The sequence below is a fragment of the Chiroxiphia lanceolata genome, chromosome 5 (assembly GCF_009829145.1).
Source record: "Chiroxiphia lanceolata isolate bChiLan1 chromosome 5, bChiLan1.pri, whole genome shotgun sequence".
NCBI classification, from domain to species: Eukaryota; Metazoa; Chordata; class Aves; order Passeriformes; family Pipridae; genus Chiroxiphia; species Chiroxiphia lanceolata.
Window position 1 is genome coordinate 2,540,428 of NC_045641.1, and position 23,315 is coordinate 2,563,742.

Here is a 23,315-nt window from a genome sequence, read left to right on the forward strand (position 1 = left end):
GGCTGCAACACACCACAAAGATCCAGGGAAGACAGAGGCATGAGAGTCACAGTGTTGAATTTAAGATTTGCATCCTTGCTTTTAGCTGAGTTTCTTGCCTTTGTTTTTTGCCCCCCCTTTTTTTTTTTTTAAGGACAAGTGTAAAGAACATGAGAGACTTGAGTTTTGGGGCCACTGACCTTGCCAGTGCCAACACATCAAACGTTGAGAGTGATGGTGCACTTGTAAACACAGTGTAAAAAGAGACGTGAAACAATGAGGGATGAGGCAGAGAACAGGAAATGGAGACTCTGTTTGAGTGTTGGTTACCAAGTCTGTGGGATTTAGGGGAAAATCTTTGTGTTTTCTGCGCCTTGGTCCAAACAGGGAAGATGAAACTTTCATTTTAACCTAAAGACAGGGAGTATTGCTGTCTCTGGAAGCATCTGACTTGGAGTTACCACTCATTTCTTTCAAGATGAAAATGTTCTTTCCTTTAAACTATTTGTTGTCAAAGCAAGGCTCGGATGCCTGAGGTTACTCAGGCCTTGGGCAGTGACCCATTCCTGAGGCCAGTTTGCAACTGCCTCTGTGCTGTTTGATCCAACAGCATTCACTCCTCTCTCTTCCTTCCACTCAAAAGATGCTTCAGGGAGAGAAAGACACGGACAATCAGAGTGAGAGCTCTGGAAGGGCTGTCTCAGTTCCCAGCAGTCACATTGAGCTTGTCAAAGCCAGCCAAGTGGAACTGGTGACACTCACCAGAAGAGCCTGCTCTAAATTAAGCAAAACTGCAGAAACTTTGTAAACAAGTGCTGAATGCTCCAGACCACGGGAGGGAGAGGTGACAAGTCTGGTTTGTCCCGTGGAGGAAACCGGTATTGGAGCAGAGCCCTCCAAAATGGCTTTGCTGAGATCTGCTGTCATGTGGCCATCAACCAATGGCCACCAGAGATGCCACCAGCCTTCCAGTCTGTGGTTTGTCTTGAAAAGTCAGGTGCCTCATCCCTGGAAGTGTTCAAGAGCATGTTGGCCTGGCCTTTGAGCAACCTGGTCTAGTGGAAGGTGTCCCTGCCCCTGGAAGTGGGGTTGGAATGAGATTCCATTAAGGTTCCTTCCAACCCAAACCATGCTGTGATTCCATGATGTCCTCTGGGCCAATGTGAGGATCAGGGACCTTGCTGTGCATTGAACAAGGAGCTGACAAGATGTACAAGTACAAAACAAGTAAAGAAAGAGGTGGTGAGAGTTTTGCTCGGGGAATTATTCTTGGTTTTGAGTGTCCTATGTCAACCCATCCTTTATTGCCCTGAGGTCACCTTACCCTGTTCTGGATAACAGCACATAGATCAGCTGGGATGGATGTTTGTCATGTTTACATCTTTTTAATGTCTATTTTTACAGCACTGGGCAAAGTAAGGAGGTTTCAGTGTGAATCAGAGTCCCTGTTTTCCCTGTCTGGTCTCACAGCTGACCAAAGGCAGATGTGTTTGACATCTGCCTGACTACCTTCCTAAAAAACCCTCTAGAGGTAGCAAGAGGTTGAATTTGCCAGTCAGGTTACACTGCCCTGTGGGGCAATTATGGTGCGTTAAGTTTATTTTTGATGATTTCTTTTTGACTCTCCTACAATTGCTGGAGATACTTAGAGGTCTTTTCCAGCCTTAACCATTCCATGATGCTGTGGAGCTACCTGGTGATTTGGTCTGCAGACACTGAGCCTGTGTGTCCAAGCCAAACTACCATCTCTTTTTGCTTGTCTTTCGTCTCTTCTTTCCAGCTAGAAAATAATCTGCCTTATGTGCAAGGTTTATCATCATCCACTGCATCCCATCCTGCAGAAAACCACAGGCCACTTGTGACTTGGGGAATCTTTCAAGATAAAAAAAAAGCCCTGTAAGAAAATGCTTTTACTGTAGAGCTTTTCATTATAATTACAATTCATTTTGAATCGGGTCCTACACCAAGAATTTAATCTAATTTTGATTATCCAGAGGATTTAAACCTCTCCAGCTCCTGTTTCAGCTTGCATAAGTAAACTCCTATCTTCCTTCACTCATCTTCCTCATCAAACCCTCCTGGCAGGCAACAGCTTCTTTATTGCACCCCATTTCCAGAGCTTTTGGCAGGAGGATGTTTTGCAGACCAAACATAGAGGTTTGCCTGACTTATTCTGCAAAGAAAAAGCCCCTTATGGCTTTTTTTGTTGGGGGAAACACTTTTATCTTGCTGAGGTACTGGGTTATTCATACCTTTAATCCCTACAGTTTGCTTAGAGGAGGTTCCTAAACGACATTCCTCCCTTAAGGGGCTTTTGCCAAGTTCAGTGCAGTCCTAAGTAAGCACTGAAGAAGTGGGATGGGAAAGGAGAGTCAGGAAGGACCTCAGCCAGTTGCTGGTTTCCTTATTAACAATTAAAGTTTGAGGCAGCACCGAGGAGGGATGTGGTTGTCTCTGTCTGAGGCAGAAAATAGCTTCTAGTTTGTGATGGATCCTGCCAGGCTTTGCTGTGGCTTACCCAGAAAAACTCCTGCAACCAGGAGTTTTTTCCCCTGAATTCCAGCTCTCTAAATGTCTGGGATACCTCCAGACAGTGAATGTGGAGGTGAGGGGTGAAGTTGTTTGAACTGCTCTGCTCAGGTACCCGGGTGTCCTGACCTTCAGGGTTTGACTGTTCCACCACCAACCCTCCTGCCACAAGTGTTTGTGTTCAGTTTACTGGAAAATCACCTCGATTCACTGATAATGGTAAAGAAATCCCTTTTGTTGTCCACCATTGACAGGTACTATAAAATATTAAATGCAATAATGATGATTATATGTCTAATTTATTATTTAGCTGTGTCCATTTCCAATATATATAAAACAACCCAAAGACAGATGTGGTGGGCATGATAACAATATATATATATATATGAATCTTCTAAATTACTACTGTGGATTTATCTGTGGTGATTCTGCATCCAGACTGATGGAATGATACACGTGTGTCAAATCTGCAAGAAGAGGCACAACATCTTCTACTGCATCAACAGATAGAACTGTAAACAAATGGGCACCCAATTTTACTGTAGAAATCTTCTCACTAGATCTGAAAAAAACCAGCAAAATCCCAGTTAAATACTAGTTAGACACAATTATTGTTCTTCCTTTAATCTAATTAAGCCTTCAATTTGGTGAGAAAAGCAATTAGCATCTGAAAAGCCGAGAAGGGTGGTAGGAACAGTGGGGGAGGCAGGTCTGTAGCCACAGTGGGAGAGAGATAAAAAAAATGCTGTTAGCACCAGTGCAGAAGGGAAATGCCATCGGCAGAGCTGTGCTTGGCCATAAAACCAATGGCTCAGTGCTGCCCGTGGTCTTTAATTTCAGCAAAACCAAGAATTTTAGTTCCACAAATTGGTGTTGAAGGCATTTCATAAATTTATGATAAAAGTCAGGAATGAAAAATCAAAGAAGGATTTTTTTTTTTTTTTAACACATGAAAAAACGTTCCTCCCGTCGGTTCAGCTCGTGATCTGGTTTAGTTCATTTTGTGGTAGAGCTGTGGTTTTGTGCTAACTGTGTAGTTTCCATGAGGACATTTGGTTCCTTGGATGAAATGCTCTGCGTTTTGGAATGATCCTGCATAGGATCCAGGGGTTTGTGTGGATGGAGCAGTCACAGCAGAGTTTGAGTTCTTTCCCAGAGAAACAAGGCGAAAATGGAAGGCGCCAAGGTCTGGTTTCATTTGTCATTTCTTGGTGTGCAGAAAGTTTGATGGAAGAAGTGATCACGTTGGAGAGACTACTGGGCTGCTTGGGAGCCGGGGGCACGGATTTTGGGAATGCTGCCAGCAAGGCAAAGTCTTCATTCAACACAGCTTTTAATTATTTAACAGTCTCTGCATAAACTGCAGCGCAGGATAATATTTGGTAGCAAGACATGCAGAGATGCTAAGAGATTTTTTTGGTACTGTAGTGTGATGTTTCAAAGAAAGTACAATTGCAGACTCAGAAATTAGTGAGAAAAATAAGCAGGAAAGGCTGGGGAAAAGAAAAAACATTGGAGGGGAGGGATTGAGAGGCAAAATAACCACACTTGGGAATATTATTGTAGGGATCTCGATTCCAGGACGTGACTTCAGTGGTTTCGAAGATATTTTGAGAAAATTTTAGTGCATAGGGATGCTTTTGAGAGATCTGATCCTAATCTGTGTTAGCTGGATCCAGAGAGAGATCAGGAGTCATCCTGGCAATGAAAGTGTCCATGGGATGACATCAAGGAACGTGTTGGCCAAGCAGTGAAGAGCTTCCTCACAAACTGCAGAGCTGTGAGCCCAGCTCAGCAATAAGAGGATCCCAGCCTGGAAAGTGCTGGGATGGGATTATATGGAGTGCTTTCCACATACAAATGTATTTCAGAAAGTGTCACAGAAGTAATTGAAAAACATCAATAACCATTGATAGAAACACATCACTGGACACGCCTGGAAGAGCCTCTGTCCGCAGGAAGCGATGGATGAAGATCCATAAAGAATTGAAATGAATTGTTATTCTCTTGCCACTTAAATGAGATTCACAGGAAAGTTGCTGATTTTTGCATGAAAAGATGACCTTGTCCTGCAACCAGATAAATCTCTGAAGTCTTTCTGCCCATTGGAATTGCTTTATTGGAGTTGTACATGGGATTTATTTGGTCCTCAGTCAAGCGGTTTTGCTGGGAGCAATGCACTGAGCTGGAGTTTGGGATCCCAGAGCATCAATTTTGCTCTAACCTTTAAGCTAAGAGTGTTTGGACTAGGTTAGCATTTGGACAGGAGCATTAAAACCCCAAATGGAAGAAGCTGGAGCTGTGGCAGAACGGGGGCCATCGTATTTTCTGGATTGCACTAATGTTTTGGCATGTTAAGCTAAAGTTGTTAAGATTTTAGTCCTGACCTCCTTGTGGTTGTTTTAAATCAATAGTGCCCCACAGGCCAAGCCAGCAGGCTGAAGTTATGGACCTCAACATCCTGGCCAAATCCAGCTTAGCCCTTCAAAACAACTGGAGTGGTATTAACTGTTCTGTAGGCATTCTCCAAGTTCTTGGATTTATGGACTCTATTTTCTTGTTAGGAATGTCATACACAAAGTTTTACTTACAGTATCTATTATTGCTTTTCTTTTCTTTGTCACCTTTTTGTGTGGCTATAGAAGTTTCCTGTGAACCAGAGCCTAAAAAACCACTGAGTCATAATATTCTCCAGAGCTTCAGTTGCTGTGTGTGAAGGAGTAGTAAATGGAGCATCTAGAGAGGATGTGAAGAGTTTTGAGACCATCCACGGAAACTTCACTAAATGAAACCTTTTCTCTTTTCTTGCAGTTTACTATCCATGCCTGAGAAGGGAAGAGTTAGGACAAAGCTGTGGGAAGGGAAAGGAGAGGTGGAAAGAGTAGAGGCAAAAGCAATGTGCACAGTTGACTGTAATCAGAGAATGCTTTGAATTGGAAAGGACCTTAAAGATCATCCAGTTCCACCCCCTGCCATGGGCAGGGACACCTTCCACTATTCCAGGTTACTCCAAGCCCCATCCAACCTGGCCTTGGACACTTCCAGGGATGGGGCAACCATAGCTTCTCTGGGCAACCTGTGCCAGGGCCTCCCTACCCTCGCATGGAAGAATTCCTTCCTTATATCTATTCTAATCCATCTCTGTTTTCCAGGGGGAGGTTGCATGGGCAGGCTGAAGGTTGGGAAGGCAATGTTTGTTAAGGAATGCTGGATGACTAGTGCAGCTTCAGAGGGAAAAAGGCTTTGTATTAGAATCAGGAAAATGGATGCAGGGATGTTGTGGGATGGGAAATAAGGATATAGTTGTTACACACCGGCATATGAAGCAAGGAAACATCCCAGCAGTGCTTTGTTCTGGGAGGCAAAGGGATAGAAGTGGGACATTAAACTTAGGACAAAGCAAGCAAGAGGAGAGCCACTTGGATCCCATGGGAATGATGGGCTGCAGAAGGCTGTATCCCTGACTCAGGAGCTCTGTTGTCTTCTCATGTGGAACAAAACCTTCCAGCTGTCTCTGCTGCTGCGCTGCTGATTTTTGCCTGTCTGAAAGCCCTTTCTGATCACTGAGCAACATCTTAAACTCCTGGCCCTGCCTTCAAGCTTCTCAAAGGTTTTGGATTGATTTATTCAGCCTCAGTCCCGACATGTCCAAACCACTTTGGTGCCTGTGTGTTGTCTGCTGGTGGCTTCTGGTCCCTCCCATGGCTCTGATCTTTTCGGCTGGACCATTTCCATCCCTCATCCCAGGAATGCGTCAGCTGGGAGAGACAGGAGAAACCATGGAATGTGATGGGTATCCAGCTCAGCTCCTCAGTTCTTTTTGGGCATCTAACACAGTGATCTCATGGTGACCAGTCTAAGGCCAACTCAAATTGAAGGACAACTTCCCCCTGGCTTTCCATGCTCCAGGTCAAGTCCCAAGCAGAAGCTTTCTTTAGGAATCAGCCTCTCTGTGCCTGGGATGAGAACTGTGTTTGCACTCAGACCTTCTGTGGGTTGGTCAGTGGGACAGTTGAGTGTTGTTTGCATGTGGTGTTTCCTCAGATAGATGTTTTTTAATGGTTCTGCTTAGTCCAGACTAGAATCACCAAATTTTTTCATTTTCTCTCAGATGTATTAGATTAGAGGTTGCTAGGAACGGTTTCCCTCACCAAAATGCCTCTGTTCTCTAAAAGTTTTTTAGAAGGATTTTAAACAGAAGATTCCTCCATTGTGCCATAGTCCTGGTGGTTCTAGGAGGGACTCTGATTCTGCTGAGCAGTCTGATCTTGCTTTCAACTTACAATGCCACTTCTGTGCCTTGGAAGCCAAGGTAAAGCCCCAACCTCATTTAAGACATGATCTGTAGCTCAGATTCTTGTCCTTTGCCACTCACCATTGTCTCCTGGTGCAAAAGGAGGGTGGAAAAGGATCTGGTGAAGCAGCAGCTCTTTAAAAGAATCTCCAGTGCCTGCAGTGTTATAAATGAGCTGCTTCCCTGGATGTCAGCAGCGAGGGTCTCAGCCCCAGTGTTCTTGGGAGTTTGGACCTTTACACACCTCAGAGCTCCCTCCAGGGAGTTGCAGGACAGCTGAATTCCACTGTCCTCTACCAGCAGACAGGTGTCTGCAGTCGCTACACTCTCCTGAGGACCAGTTTCATGGGTGACATTTCCAAATCCAGCAGAAAATCCCAGACCGTGTAAGCAAGGAAGCGAGGAAAGCCCGGTCTCTATTAATCCCACTTAAAGGAAATCTGGATGTGGATGAGGATAAAACTACAGATTCTCCTCTTAGCTGAGTTTGGACTGTGGGTGATGCTCCTGCAGCATCCCAGCACTCAGAAAATAAGAACTGTGAGTGGAATGGGAACAGGATCCCTGTAGTTGGCAAAAGCACCGGCTTTGGGATGAAAAGGCAGCACAGATGTAAATCCTCAGGAATACTGACGTGGGTATTGCCAAAGACAACCTGTCCATCCCTGAGCACTGTGCTGTGAGCCAGGCCCAGCCAGGTATTGCGAGATGAGGCTTCACCATGACCTGATGCTTGAGACAAACCCAGTTTAATTTGAAGTCTGCCAAAGCCGTCACTGCTCCACTTCGGGTCCCCGATGGCAGATTCCTGCTGGTGCCAAATGGAGGAGTCCTGCAGAATCAAACAACAAACTTTCAATTTAACCATCTTCTGGCTTGAGGAGTTTTGTACCTGCAGTAGGTACTAAGTATAGTAACTGTGCAGAGGGGCTCATCTCAGCCATGTCATAGAACCACACAATATCCTGAGTTGGAAGGGACCCATCAGGATCATCAAGTTCAACCCCTGGCCCTGCACAGGACACGCCAACAATCCTATCACATGTCTGAGAGTGTTGTCCAAGCACTCCTTGAGCTCTGTCAGCCTTAGGGCCAAGACCACTGCCCTGGTGAGCCTGTTCAGTGCCCAACCACCCTGTGGGGGAATAACCTTTAGCTATACCCAGCCCAAACCTCCCCTGACACAGCTTCATGCTGTTCCCTCAGGTTCTGTCATCTCAGTGACACTTAGATACATGCACACAACCACCTGGATTTGTCTCTGCTAAACTCCACAGACTGTTTCTCTATTGAGCACCTTCATTGCTGCTTCAAAATCTATTTTTTATCCTCTGAAGTTCCAGTTTGTCAAGTTGGCTTTTTTTCTTTTTTTTTCCCCCTCTACATTGCAAAGCAATTCAAGAGAGCAAGAGGGATAAAGGGACTAAAGCTGGTGGCTTGGGACTTGATAAATATTTTCCCTCTGGAAGATTTAGTGTTTGCAGAAGGTGTGTGATTGATTCCGCCGGTCACTTAATTGAAGTAAAATGAAAAGCGAATTTCCAATAAACTAAACCATTATTCATCCGAGATCACGAATCTGCACCCAGGGAGCCCTCGGCAAATCTCTGTCCCCGTGTGAATTGTCACTGCGAAGGAGGAGAGGATCTCTCTCTTTCATTCGTATGCAGGGGAGGTGACTGTGGGCACTGATGGGGCATCACAGCACGTAAACACTGCTAAGGATTTTCATTCAGCTTTGGCTGAATGGTGATGTGCTGTGAACACTCGGATATTGCAGTGACAGAAGATCAAATAAATATCCAAGTAGATGGATGGCTGGAGGGAAAAGTGGAGTTGGAGTCTACTCACTCTTCCCTCTGTTCATGACACCTTGGGGGAAGTTTTGCCTGTGCCTGGTCAGAGTTTCACTGGTCCCTCCAGCAGAACTGGGGTTTCACTGCTGCCTTTCCAGCACAGTAAAATGAGATGAATAAAAAAGGGGAGACTAGAACTTAATTGCAACTCCTCCTGGGACCAAATCTGTCAACCCTTAAGCAGTGACATGGCACCAAACAACACAGCACTCCATGCAGATGCAGCTGTGATGGGTGTTCCCTGCAGGCAGAGGCTGGATTGCTCTTTATTTCCATTTGCATTGAGGTTGGAGTCAGGGAAGGCTGTAGGAAGCACATCCCACATCCCTGCCAGGCACCCAGTGCCAAGTCTACCTGGCCAGGACCCAGAACTGCTCCTCTTGAATTATGTCATGAGAGAGGAGCTGATGATGAGACAGGGTGACAAGGGTTTGCCAGAAATGTGGCAGAAGGTTTATGCTGCCAGGTAAAATGTCACTGAAGGATTCCAGATCCCTCTAAGTGTTCAAAGCCTGGTTGAATGGGGCTTAGAGCAACCTGGTCTAGTGGGAGGTGTCCCTGCCTGTGGCAGGGGATTGGAACTAGATGATCTTGGAGGTCCCTTCTGAACCAAACCATTCTGTGGTTCTATTATATGATTTTATGATTAGTGCTAATAGAGGGGTGTTCTCTCTGGGGAGCAATTTTGGACAGCAAAGGATGGGCTGTTTGTCTTCTTATTGAGCTGCTGCTCAATGTCAAAGCCCAATATAATCCTTTCAGAAGTCTTGCTGCTTTCCATGAGTGCAGGGTGGTAAGTTGTTAGGAAAATGATAGGAGTTTGGGGAGTAAAGTTTAATGTATAGCTCCTATAAAATATAATAAATGTGGCCTCCACATGCACAAGCCAACCCTGACACATGGTTTGGATTAGTGCTGTGGGTGGGTGTAATGACAGTCTTGGAGGAGCAAAGCACCTTCAGCACTGACATCACATCTCCTCAGCTAAAATGTGACCCCAGCAGCCTTAAAAAATGGGATATTCCTCTTGATGCAGAGCCAAGCACCAATAAGGGATGTAATCCTAGATCCTGATGCAGAAATCACAGGTGCAAAAAAGAAATCTTTGCATTGAATCAGGATCCCACAGTTAAAAAACCACTCTGAATGCAGTTTATTAGTGATGGTGTCTCTTATAGCAGCAAATAGTTTGTAGAAAGAAATCAAAGCAAATGTAGAGCCTGAGTTGCTCACAGAATTAATGTTGCTCTTCAACACGGGACCAGATTTCGGAGACTGGCTTTTGTTGTGCTTCCTTTGGCAACAATCCCTGTTCCCCTTTCCCTGTAGCATTTCAGGACAGACTGCCAGGACATCTCCCCCTAGGCAAGCAGCTTGCCTTGCCCAGACCTGCACCTTGCCAAGACCCTCTAACCAGAGTCAGAGGAGCTCAGGAAACCAAGGTGACACAGCTCAGGGGTGAGCTCCAAGTCAGCTGTAACCAGGGGCTTTGTGGTAGCAACAATAAACAATTCTGGCTGATCCAATTAACTTCACTCTTTGGTCATCATGCTCATAACTCCCTTCTATTAATAATGTTAAAACTCACAGTGGCAGGAGAACTTTGTTTAGGGCTGGAGTGAGGACATGTTTCATTGAAATAAGTAGGTCCTGCATAGTTCTGATTTTGCAAGTTCATCCTGGTGGTTCCCGAGACAGGTGACCTGCTGGAATGCTTTGCCATCCATGACGCTGGGAACTCTTTTTAGGGAACAGCAAAGGTTTCTCACTATGCTCCAAGGAGATGCTCTTTTTTTAGGGGGTTGGAAACCCAAGGAAGGAGCAGGAACCCCATGTGAGCGAATGTGCAGGTGCACGATCAGGCAGAGCATCTCTGCCCACTAAGCTCAGAGGGTACAGGCTGCACTGTGTTGCTGGTGTGTGTTTTTATATTTTGTGGTACCTATAATACTTGTGAGGGGACTTTCAGGTGGTTGTTTTAAATGAGCTGGGCTTGGAGGGGTCATGTCTTGCTGCATGTCTTGTCTTCGGCAGCACGTGCACTTGGTGGATATACCCTTGGATGAAGAGGAGCACAAATCCCTCAGCCCAAATCTAGACTGTCCCTGTTTCTCCAAGCCTGTCCTCTCCCTTATTGTCTCCAGCAAGCCCACAGGCTGCTGAGGAAGAAGGGAAGTGAGTGATGGGAAAGTTAGTTATATTTTCCAGTGGCTTTCCCTCGGCGCCGCTCCCCCCCGACCTCGGCTGAACCCGCGGCACTCTCAGAAATGAGAACCATTTCTCACTGCAAGTCTGGGCCCCAGGGCCTGTCATTTTTTTCAAGAGAAATGCTTAAACACCTACCAGTCTCCACGTGCTGAGAGAGGCTGGAGACAAGGTCTGGTGAGATCCAGCTGAGCTCCTGGGAACTTTGAGATGAAGGAGGAAAAGGAGCTGACATATGGAGAGCCGCTGCCCTTGGCAAGGCTAAACAACTCGTCCTTGTTTCTGAAATTTTGTCCACTAACCTGCTGGATTTTTCTGCTCTGTCCCAGTCATAAGTTATAAATGAAGGGGAAAAAAAGGCATGTTCTTAAGCAGAGCTTCCCAAAACAGGGACTCTGTGTGCAGCAATAACCCAGAGTGCCAGTTCCGTGCTGCACTGTGGAATGCTGCTGTTGCTCAGTTGCTGTGGCTGAGAGGGAGCAACAGCGTCACTGAAGGGCCATCAGCTGCAAATCCAGCAGCTTTCCTTCTTCCAACCACGTTGGGATTGGCAGTGTGGCCCATGTCCCCCAAAATGCATCCAAGCAAGTGGGAATGCCCACTATCAAAACAGCCTCATGGTGTGGTTTTGGTCTCATGGTTGTATAGAATCACAGGATGGTTTGGGTTGGAAGGGACCTTCAGGATAATCCAGTTCCAACCCCCTGCCATGGTCAGGGACACCTTCTACTAAACCAAGTTGCTCCAAGCCCTGTCCAATGTGACTTTGAAGAGAAGTTACAAAACCTGGGAGTGTCAGCTCAGCCCCTGGCTGTTGTGTTGGAGCAGGCTGGTATTAGGAGGGCATAAAGTCACATCAAAGCCAACTTTGACTCTCCCCTACAGCCCCTCTAGAGGCCCAGCCTCTCAGAGTGGCAGCAATCTCTGAACTCCACTTAGTTCCCTGGAGTCCCATCACAGCAGGACAAGGCTTTATGGAATGGTAATGTAAGTCAATGCCAGGTTATTTCTTCCCTGCAAGGTTATTTTGCCCAGCCTGAATGTTCCTGCTGAGGGTAATGGAGTTTCCCATCTTCTCCCCCCCCTTGGAGAATGTTTCAAAGTGTAACAGATGCTACTCTCAGTATTATTTTCTGTAGATACCACTCAGGTTTCTTCCAGCCATCCCACACAATAATCAGTCAATACCCTTCTTTAGAGTCATTTTGTTCTCCTGTTTTCCACCTTTGCTGTTTATCTGAGCTGAGCTCGATAGCTGAGCCCTCTTGAACTCCACACATCCTTTTCCAGTTTGTAGAAAGCTGGATTAGCTTTCCAGTAGCCTGGGTCATCTTGGGAGAAAAAAGGTATCTTAGAGGGCAACCAATTTATTTGTTTAATATTCCGAGAGCAGCAGCCTCCCGGCTCCCCTGTTGCACGTGCCTGTGTATAATAAATCTTCTGGGAAGCAGGGGTGGATAGATTGGGAAGTATCCTTAAAACAAACATGCACTCTGTGTGGTGGATGCAGCCATTTGATTTGCTGTGTGTGCAGGCTGCAGCAGAGAGCACAGAAGATTGCTCCTGCAGATCAAGAGGTCTGAGTTGTTTGGCAGCAAGTGCTGCTGGAGGGCAGAAAGTTGCCCAGCTCCCGGTGCTGCAGGTGGGAGAAAGCCTTCAAGGGCACCACAACTCATAATATTCAGCTGGTATCGTGCTGGGATTGATGTTTGATGCACAGTTTGATGCCTCACCTAGGTCTCCTGAGGCTCAGACTGGGACCTGGACACCTGGAGTATCCTTCAGCTTCAGTTAACAGGATGAGTGTGGCCTTTCCCTGTGAGATCCACAATAGATGCCTTTCCCCCCAAAAAATCAGTGGATGTTCGTTTTTAGCCCAGCTGTTTCTGGTGTCTGAAAAGTACACTACAAGCTCTTTAAGTTAATACCCAAAAGGATGCAGCCACACACCCCTCCAGTGGCACTAACAGCATAATGTAAAACAAAATTAATCCATCTGCTAAACCTCAACATGTCATCAGATAATTATCAGCAACACACAATCTCCTCCAAGGAAGATCTTATTCTATTAAAGAGAAATTGGCCTACACTTCAGCTGCAAGAATGACAATGTGCTCTTTAGATGAGATTTCGAGTCTTCGAGTTGCAGCATTCCGAGATTTCTGATAAGCAGCTTCTTGGCTCGAAAACACCGAGGTTTATTTTTAAATAAGGCGATTATAATTATTTTCAATAATGATTGCTTTGCAAACTTGCATCTAGGGTTTAGATGCTGTTTAATCTTGCACTGTTAAGGGTCCTTGGAGGTCAGATCTTTCTACTCAGCGCAGAGCCGACGGACTGTCCACAGGGGTGAGGGTTTGGACCGAGTCTGCAATACCCCTACAAGAGTTAATTTGCAAATCCCACTTGGTCTGAGTAATTAAAGGATCCCTACTATGCTCCCAGGGATTATGAATCCTGAGATTGCAGTGGTTTGGTGGGAAGGACATGATCACCTAGGGAATGAACACTGTCCTGGGGCAATACCCTGGCTTGCTGGGTGATGTTGGAAGGATCCTCTTTCTCTCATTTTCCCAAGTTTTGGCAATGATCATTTTACCATCCCCCTGTCCCAAGCACCCTGAGGCCTTCAGCTGGTGAGATTGAGTGCATGGGATCAAGTTTGGGGTATTTATTGGAGCAATAGTCACCACCCCACTGCACTCCTGGCAGCTGGTACTACCCTGTAGAGTTTTCCATATGGGTCAACTTCGGCTCAGTCACATTAAAAGCCTTTAAATGAAATAAATAGCCATTTTTCCCTTTTTACCAGACTCTGTGGTGTTATGTGAGATCCAGTGAAGGAATGAAGCTTTTCACATACCTCCTCCAGCCCTATGAGGCTCTGAGCAACCTGGTCTAATGGAAGGTTTCCCTGCCCATGGCAAGGGGTGGAACGAGATGAGCTTTAAGGTCCCTTCCAACCCAAAACATTCTGCAATTCTATGGTTCTGTCAAGTACTGTTTGTGACTTTTGTGCTTTCATGCTGTGGGAACCAGCTCTGGATCCTTGTAGTGCAGCGCCTGTGGTTTGGGCTGGAAGGGGGAGACACAAGAACTTTCTGGAGTTTTCACTCAGGATTTGATCTCACCTGAAATGGTTTCTGCTCTGGTGCAATCCATGTAAGCTTGTTCCACATGGATAAAAGTGTCCCCTTCCCAGTGCTACTGAGGGTGAGACAGTTCTGCCACCAGCAGAAGCTGCTTTTCATGGATCACAGAGACCTGTCTCAAGACCCTCACAGGCTGGTTTCTCTTTGGATGACAAGGCTGACCAACCTCAACTGATCATCAGCTGAAATCTCACCCTCTCCTACATCCCTGCAAAGCACTGATCAGTTGGACACATGTGGGATGATTTAGCTGAGCTGCTTTTCCTAAATCATCAGCTTGAAGCCTGGCCAGAGGTATGGTGGAGGCTGGAGGGAGCTTTGGTCCCCATTGTCTCCCACTCCTCTGCCAGCAAAGTTTCCAGGGATCACAGTTAATGGACCAGTGGCTGCCCTTTGTACAAAGGAAATCATCTCTATTTCAACCGGAAGGGAAAGGGCTCCAAGATCTTCAGTTCCCAGGATTTTTATGGGAGCAGGTGTCTGAGCACAGGAGAGAGAGTGTCAAGTCAGGGCTGTGACTCGGGGCAAAGCTCAGTGTGGGCACAGCCACATTACAGGACACCAGAGACTCCACAAGGTAGGGCTGGCAGGAAAACACGTGCTGAGGGAAAGGCAAGAGGAATGAGCCTTCATAAGATGAGCTTTACACCGAGGTATTTATTTAATGTATGTGTGGCCAGATGTTCATTCTTGGGAAGGCAGGGACAGAGAAATCCCCCTTGCACGTGCAGCAGGAGCAGCTGAGGTCTGCAAAGCCCTTGACTTACTCTGAGAGTTTATGAGTCCTTCCCCAGAGACTCAGAAAAACTGGTATTAAATAGTTGGTTTTTTTTTTAAAAAAGTGAAAGTCTTGAGTGTGGGGCCTCCTGTTCTGTCCCAGCCCACGGGGTCTGGCCAGGGAGGGGAGCAATTCATGGACAGCAACAGCAGCTGTATCTCTCTCTCCAAGAATGGGATGGGATGTTGGTTTTTCCTGGATCTTGAATGCCTGATCACAGGCAGCCAGAGCCCTTCAGTCATGGAAGGGATCTCTGACTGAGCTTGCCTTTCCACCCCTGCAACGTGCATCTCTCTTCCTGTGGCTGCCACACTTCCAGTATCCCAGGGTTTTGGGATGCCAAGGCATAGGCCAGCTTTGATTGCCTGGAAGGGGTGGTTGGGAAGGGACATATGAATGGACCTGTTGGAGCATGTCTAGAGGAGGCCACGGAGATGCTCCAAAAGCTGGAGCCCCTCTGCTCTGGACCCAGGCTGGGAGAGCTGGGGGGGTTCACCTGGAGAAGAGAAGGCTCCAGGGAGAGCTGAGAGCCCCTTCCAGGGCCTAAAGGGGCAGCAAGAAAGATGGGGACATACTTTTTAGCAGGACTGTTGCAATAGGACAAAGGCTGATGGTTTTAAAGTGAAGAAGGTTCAATTTAGATTAGACATAAGAAGGAAGATTTTACAGTGAGGGTGGGGAGTCCCTGGCACAGGTTGCCCAGAGAAGCTGTGGCTGCCCCATCCCTGGAAGTGTCCAAGGCCAGGTTGGACAGGGCTTGGATCAACCTGGGATAGTGGAAGGGTGTCCCTGATCATTGCAGTGAGATTGGACTAGATAACCTGTTCCTGCAGGGCTTCATGTCCACGACAAATGCATTGCCAAGCCATAACCTTGCACTTTGAGCTTGGTCACAACAGGAACCTTCCCCTTCTCTCCTCCAAAAAAGGGGGTCCCACATGGCTGTTGGAAATGCCTTCCAGAGCATGTGGAACTGGTGGGGCAGGCAGGTGGGCAGCAGAGGAATCATGTCCTTGTCTCTTCAATGCAGGCAGAGCAGGGGCACCAAATTGATTTGGGAAGGTCGCAGAGTTGCAGACCAGGCTCTGTCAGGCCTTCTGCCGGCCCTGGGGGCTGTGCACTGTGGCCAATCCCTTTTCTCAGCACAGCTCACCTCTCTGCTTCCCTCTGCCCTCCTGCTTGGTGACTGATTTCCGCCCCTTCCTCTCCTTTCCCCTCTGCCACATCTTCTTTTAAGTTTGCCTGGTGATTTCTCCCGCAGTGGCAAATCTGTCCTGTTATTCTCCAGGCTTGCTGGTGGCCTGTGCTGAGGGAGAAATCCTGCTTGGACGTTTGTGCATCACACAGATGATGATCAGGAGCCACCAGCTCCCTAATGGCAGTGGAGATGAGGGCAGATGAGGGCAGACACCCCTTTGCCAGTCCCTGCAGCACATGATGAGCACTGTGATGCTGTGAAGTTCTTGGAGGAGTTAATATATACATAAATTATGTTTATATTTCCAGGGCATTCCAAGGCAGCTTGTTTCCATGTCAAAACAAGGACTCTGAACAGGAGCATATGGTGACAGGAAAAGGGGGAATGGTTTCAAACTGACAGAGGGTTGGATTAGATATTAAGAAAGAATTCTTTACTCAGAGGTTGATGAAGCACTGGCACAGTTTGTAGAAAAGCTGTGGCTGCCCCATCCTTGGAAGTGTCCAAGGCCAGGTTGGATGGGGCTTGGAGCAACCTGGGCTAGTGGAAGGTGTCCCTGACTGTGGTAGGGAGTTGGAACTGGATGATCTTGAAGGTTCCTTCCAAACCAAACCATTCTATGATTCTATGAAAACTTTCTACCAGGGCTGCTTTATTTTGGTGTGGGGGGCTTTTGTGCTAAAGAAGTGACTACTTTGTATTCAATCAAGAAATAAAGATCATGGAGTTTGTCTATTTTAATGAACCTTGGCCTTGTTAAGAGTGTTTTTTCTGCCATGTTCATTTAAAAGAAACTCAAAGTGAAGTCACTGGCACTAAAATGAGCCTCCTAGTCTCACTCTTCCAAACGTGACATTTTATCCAGTTGAGCAAACACAAGTAGAAGCTCAAATTTGTGTGATCTACTGTGAATCAGAAGTTGGGGTCCCACAGGACTCTGATTTTCCAGCTGCAGAGCACAGAAGCTTGGGATTTCAGACCTAAACTTTCCTGCAACTCAGGTGGGAGCTGGGATTTCAGATCAGGTCCAACTTGACAGAGGGATCCTGAGCTCAACTCCAGTCCTGCTGGAAGCAATTTTCCTTGAAACCTCAACCCTTTTCAGTGATATTTCTTCTCATGGGTTCTTTCAACCTCTCTGCTCCTTTTAGGCTGCAAAAAAAGACTAGAGGCCAGGCTTGAAGGCATATTGCAGGGAAGGATGTAGGTGTCTAAAATTCACTAATCATGGATGTGTCTTTTGGTGCCTGTTCCAAAATGTGCCCTCATGTTGACAGAAGTCTTCCCATGACTTCACTGTGTTTCTGCCTGTGCATTTAGTGAGGGCTCTGCTAATTATTCTGTGTTATTAACTGCTTGGGAACATTGCTGTATGTCATTATTTGTGTGTATTTGTTAGTCCAGTGATGCAGACAACTGCTGTGCCCTCCTGCCCTCTGTGTTTCTCCCTGGCCCTGCTCTCCCAGGCAAAGCCCAAAGTATCCAGGGACATGGCAGTCTTCCTAATGGAAGTGACACAACCCCAGACCCTTGGGTCACCTCTGCAATTAAACTGTAATGAAGGCCAGTCCTGGCTGGGCAGCAGATCAAGGCAGGTACAGCAGATGGAGTCAGTTTTGGTGGGTGCTTAAGAGCACCAGCCTCCAAATCTGAGGTTGCTGATGATTTGTTGAGGTCTCCCAGCCCAGCAGTTAATTCTGCAGCCACCAGCCTGGCTCAGCTTTCCAGGCTATGTCAGGATCAGAAAATGCACTGGGCAGAAGCTCTGATCCATGGATGTCCCCAGAGTTAATTCCTGGCTCCCATCTGATGCTCAGACAAGGTTTGGGGTAATTTGGGCTGGACTTCACCCCGAGTCAGCAGTTTAGATGTAGCCCCCATGCTGGTAGGAGTGTGGGTATGAACTGGTTATACTGGAATATAAGCTCTGATCTGATTTGTTTGCTTATCTACAGATGGAGCCACCCAGTCCTCTTTAAAACACAGTGGCAGGAGGGTCTCCCTTCTCCCTGCCCTTCTCCCTGCCAGCAACTGCTCTTCAAAAATCTGCTAGGATCAGATGTAAAAACCACAGGATTTGGCCATTCTTGTGCTTTTCTTCATCGTCTGGATGTCCCTCTCTCTCATTAGTGAATGAAGTGCCCTCTCCCCAAATAATTGTGTGAGACTTAACTCACACTTGGCCAGAGGTCTGAGCACCATCATCGAAAAAAAAGCTTGCTCTACTGAGCCTGTTGTGAAAGCATCTGTAATTATTTAAAAGAGCACTAAAAGAAGCCTCAGAAGCCTTATGAAGCCTGGGAAGTCATTGAATTATCCAGAAAATACAAAGTGTTTCCCATGGAAATTTTTTTCCCAAAGACTTAAGACAGTTTTGGTGTTTTGTTTTTTTGTTTGCTTGCTTTACTGTCAAAAATCAGATCTGTGGGGGAAATTGGGCTTTTTGCAAATGACTCATTCAAAATCCCCGTTCCCCATCCTAATAACGCTTGATGGGAAATTTTCAATTAGCCCTGATCATTATCAACATTTTGCAAATGAGGGAGACTCAGGCACAGAAGCATAATCATTTGTTTATGGGCGTTGTGCATGTCAGAAAGCAGATTAGGGCTGTCCCCTGGGCAATTCCTGATAGCCTGGACAGTTCCACTGGGGCCTCTGAGTTTGCTGGAGCTACTGAACTCCACGTGGACCTGTTCTGAATGTGAAGAAGCTGTTTGTTCAAGACTAGTTTTAATTATTTTTGTGTCTTTAAAGTGGAAACCCTGAAATAAATCTGAGAATCCAAGCTGTCCTTTCATCTAGATGCTCCTCCAGGTCTGGCTGGTCTAGTCTTAGACAGGATGAGAAACACAGAGTTTTTGACTTCAGCTTCCTGCTCAGGCCTTCCTGCTGTGCCCTAGGGCCTGGATTTTGTTTGGTCTCCTAAATTAAGCTTTGAAATTAGAAGAAAATGTGCGGTTAGCCCTGCCAGATCACTTAATCAGACTGGCCAGTAGATCTCTGGCCACGTTGTTTTTTGTGGTCCTCTCTGGTTCAAGTGGCACCACAGCATTTCAGCCACATCCTCACAGCTGACAAACCTACCTTCTGTCCCCAAATGTCCTGCAGTTGATGCCCTTCTGTCCACAAAGATGTGTTTTGCTTTCAGTTTGGGCATTGAAAGGCATCATATTCAGAGCCTCTTATTGCTCTGAAGGTGCTTATGGGGGTATGTGGGTGGAAGGGGAGGTTGCCGCTCTTGTGGATGGAGTTGTTCTTCCTTGGGATCTCAAGGCTGCTGTTGTTCCCTCTCTCATTTCTGGGGGGATCCCTTTGCCACAGGTGCCTCTCTCGGCCCTACAATCCTTTAGGGGGGTTAATAAGGATGACAGCACAGTGTCCTTGCATTTCAGGTGTTGTCCTAACAGTTGTGAGTGATACAATGATGGGATTCATCCCATTGACACATCCACAGCCAACAGCTGATGCCAGTGAATGCCCTGAAGATCTCTGTTTATGTATAAATACTGATGTATAAATAAGTGCTGACTGCTTTGCTCATGCTGGCCACCACAGATCTCCAGATCTACTGGGGGAACTCCCTCCAGCTGCAGATTTAAGCTCCTCATTCTGTCACACTCTCCCTCATTTATCCATCTTTCCATCATTTCCTTGTCCTCTGTTTTCCTGGTCATTCTGAGGCAGTGATTCTTTCCAAAGCAGAGGAAAAACACTCTCCTTTATGGCTCATAGAATCATGGAATGGTTTAGGTTGGAAAGGACCTTAAAGGCCATCTAATTCCAACCCTCCCCTGCCGTGGGCAGGGACACCTTCCACTAGCCCAGGTTGCTAATTGCAGCACTACCAAACAGCTTTGATTTAAACTGTAACATCTGGTGGGTGATCAGTCCATAAATATCCTAATCATTGATAGATTTTTAAATTAAATCTGTAATGAGATTTCTTTTTCCCTCTTCATCCTTTTTTTTAACAGTTTTTTTCAGTACAGTTTCAGAAGGGATTTTTTTTTTTTTTTTTTTAGTGAATCAAGTGGGAAAAGGGAAAATAAAGTACAAACAGGGACTCAGTGTTGCTTGGTGCCTGCTCATGCTTTATTAATTGTGATAGCACTTCTACCCCTCATAGGTGTCGAGCTGGCTCCGATTCCCTGGGGAACCTCCTCTGTTTGTGTTTGCCAGGGAAGACATGGCAGGGTTGTTTGGACAGATCCAGGGCTGCACTAATTAGAAGTTAAAGATCCACGTTCTGGCACGAGACAGGAATGCATTAGAGTGGGGAAGCACTTCCTAATGCTTTGACTTTTTAGCAGCACACGCCGCATTAAAGCCCGTGGTGTTCCTTTGATCCACGCCACCAAAATAATTCCAGGGACAAACACAAATGAGGGATAATAACTAATTTAACTGGACTTATTGGAGAGCCACACTGCAGAAGATTAGGATATCCAGAGCAGACTGTAATTGCTGCGAGATTGGGGTCTGATGCCTGTTTATCTATTCTATTAATCTCTCTCTGCATCTGTCCTTCTACTCAATCAGTTGCCCATTAGCCATCATTTAACTACTGTTCCTGTCTTTTCTGCCTTCAGTGTCTCACCCTTTCTGTCTGCTTGTTAGCTAGAACAGATGTAAGAAAATTGCATTCTGCACAGAAGGTAAATGTGAGCTCTAATGGGCCAGATTTGGGTTTTGAATGTTCTAGTGGAACTTTACGGGAGTAAAAGAAACTCTTCAACATTTAGAGCAGCGCCGTGGCAGCAAAATTGGTCCCTCACCACCAATATAATGTTCAGTACCTGTTTAAACCTTCTCTGCAGGACTTTGGGAGATGAGTGAGATCCCAGGGTTAGGTTTTAAGGCGTCAGGATTGTGATTGAATGGTGTCCATCTCCAGGAAAGCACTTTTAGTCCTCTAGCACTTTCTTTTCTTTTTTTTCCAGCCCCTTCCTGTGAGCCTGATCTGGTGTTCCAGTGCCCTTTGTAGGGGAGTGCTGAGGAGTTAAGGGCCAGGATAGGTTTAGGTTGCTAACAATGCCCATTTTCCTTCTGATGATCCATCCATCAATCATCTTGCCAAGCTATTCTGTGCCTCTTTCTATTCCTGCACTTCCATGGGATCTCCTATTTCTCTACCTGGTATCTGTCTGCTCTTGTCATCAACCCTTGGCTCCATTTAGCCTCCATTTACCTATTCACTGTTGATCTTGCATATTAAAATCCCTGCCCATCTTTGCTTAGCTAATGGGGATATTCATTGGATCTCATTTCATAATAAGGCATTAATTAGACTTTTCTAATAGGATCCCTTTGGAATTGCATGTTGCATCCACAAGAGACCTTAATACCTATATTTTTTCTGGTGGAAACCAAAGGTATTAGACATATTTTTGCTCCAGTCTTGAAGACTGGCCACCAAGCTCCCAAAGCACAAGGTGCACCTAATGAGTGGGACAGTTTATCTTCCCATCTGCCATCAAAAACTCCCTCAAGTCAATCTAGGGGGAATACACATCCAATACAGGAGTACTAATAAAATGAAATCAGGGAGATATATTGATGTGTCTGTATAAACTGAAGAAAACACAGGCTCCAGAGACCTCTGGGAATCTTGCACTTGAGTGTTCTTTAAGCTTCCATGGATTTTTGCCCATGTGTTAAAAATATTGTTAACCCCTGAGGAAATTTAGTGCCCGGGATCAATGGACACAACACATAGATGTCTAATAATAGAAAATGGGATTGATGTGTAAAATCAGCCCAGCAGTTAATTCTGCTGCCACAACCAGCACGTCAATAAGGTTCCCTGCTGATCCATGGGAGGATCTGGGGATACAGCATGGGAACGTCTGGGAAGACAGGAGTTGGATTTGCCTCAGTCCCAAAAGAGTTGGGAAAAAAAGTGGGAATTTAGCTCCAGCAAGGAGTGTGTGTTGTGTAGAACAGGTTTGGGCACTGAATCAGGGACAGCACATGGCAGCACATTGGCATCCCACTTCCCAGTGCCAGCAAGATATTCCCTAAAGGCCCCGCTGTTCCTGGCTGCTTTGGGGCACACTGACAGACTTGCTGATGGTTTCTAGGTTGGAAGACAGAAAGAAAGTTTTCACTGGATTTCAGTTCCCTCTGGATCTGACCTTGCACTGATTTTGGAGTATGAGCAAAGCAATCCAGAAGTTCTTGTTTGTCAGGAATGACAGGCTCTGAGAAGGAATGAAAGGTGCTTTTTATTTTTTTGCCTGACCCTTGTATGGTGGCTCTGAGACTGCGTGTGAAAGGAAGAGAGATTATTTTTGTAGGAGACAGCATTTGGGAGACTGTTCTACAGTAAAATATCCCAAATGATGGGAACCTTTGGAAGCTGAGCTGGTGCCCCATCCAATCTCAACACATCATGGCCATCTCACTCCTGCTTAGAGCAGATCAAGTTACCTCTGGGTTTCTTTTCAGGTGATGAGGTGTCTCACAGAGGTACTTGTGGATCTTCCCTGCTTCCCTGCCAGGCTCAGCTGGTTGGTCTGAGCTGGGATTTGCCTCCTGGATGTGTCCAACACCCTGAGTCATGAGGCAGGAGAGAGCACAGGATTGCACCAGGCTGATGTAACCTATCTTTGGGTACTTTGCTCAGGGGTTTTGTCTTCTCCATGCCACGTGAGCAGTCAGTGGAGCTGGGATTGTGTTTGGAGGGAAAACGTCTGGCAATCTTGACTTACAAATGCTGGTCCTCTTTATGTCTCTGATTGATCTGTCAGCGGTTTGGGTTGGAAGAGACCTTTAAAGGTCACCTGGTTCAAGCCCCCTGCCATGAACAGAGACATCTTCAACTAGAACAGGTTGTTCAGAGCCCCATTCAACCTGACCTTGAATGTTTCCAGAGATGGGGCATCTACCACCTCTCTGGTAAACCCGTTCCACTCTTTCACCACCATCATCATAAAAAAATTCTTCCTTATATCTGTGTTTCACGCGCCTCAACTCTTTGGTGTTTTCTGGGAGGTTGTCCTTGTTTTGAAGTTGATCCTCTTTTTTTCTTCCTTAGACTTGGAGCTCATGAGGGAATCAGCTGTTAGTTGCTAGGCTGCAGCAACTAACCCTTGTATGGGCACACAAAGTGCTGATGGAGCCAGGCTGTGTCTGAGAAATTTGGGTCTGAGTCCAAATTTCAGACACTCACAGATTTCGGGGCAGTCTGGGTGTGACTCTTCAGTTCTTCCCCTTCATGGGAGGTGAATCCCTAATCTCTTCCTCAGCTCTGCCCAGACGTGGGGATTTTGGGGTTGCGGATCAGATCCACCTCTGTGTCTCTAAATAACAATAAGGG

The 23,315-nt window shown here is 46.2% G+C and overlaps 1 protein-coding gene across 1 annotated transcript in view; it reads left to right on the forward strand.

Moving 5' to 3' along the window:
- PLXNA4 (plexin A4) overlaps positions 1-23,315 on the forward strand; it is a 451,907-nt gene that overhangs the window by 105,671 nt on the left and 322,921 nt on the right.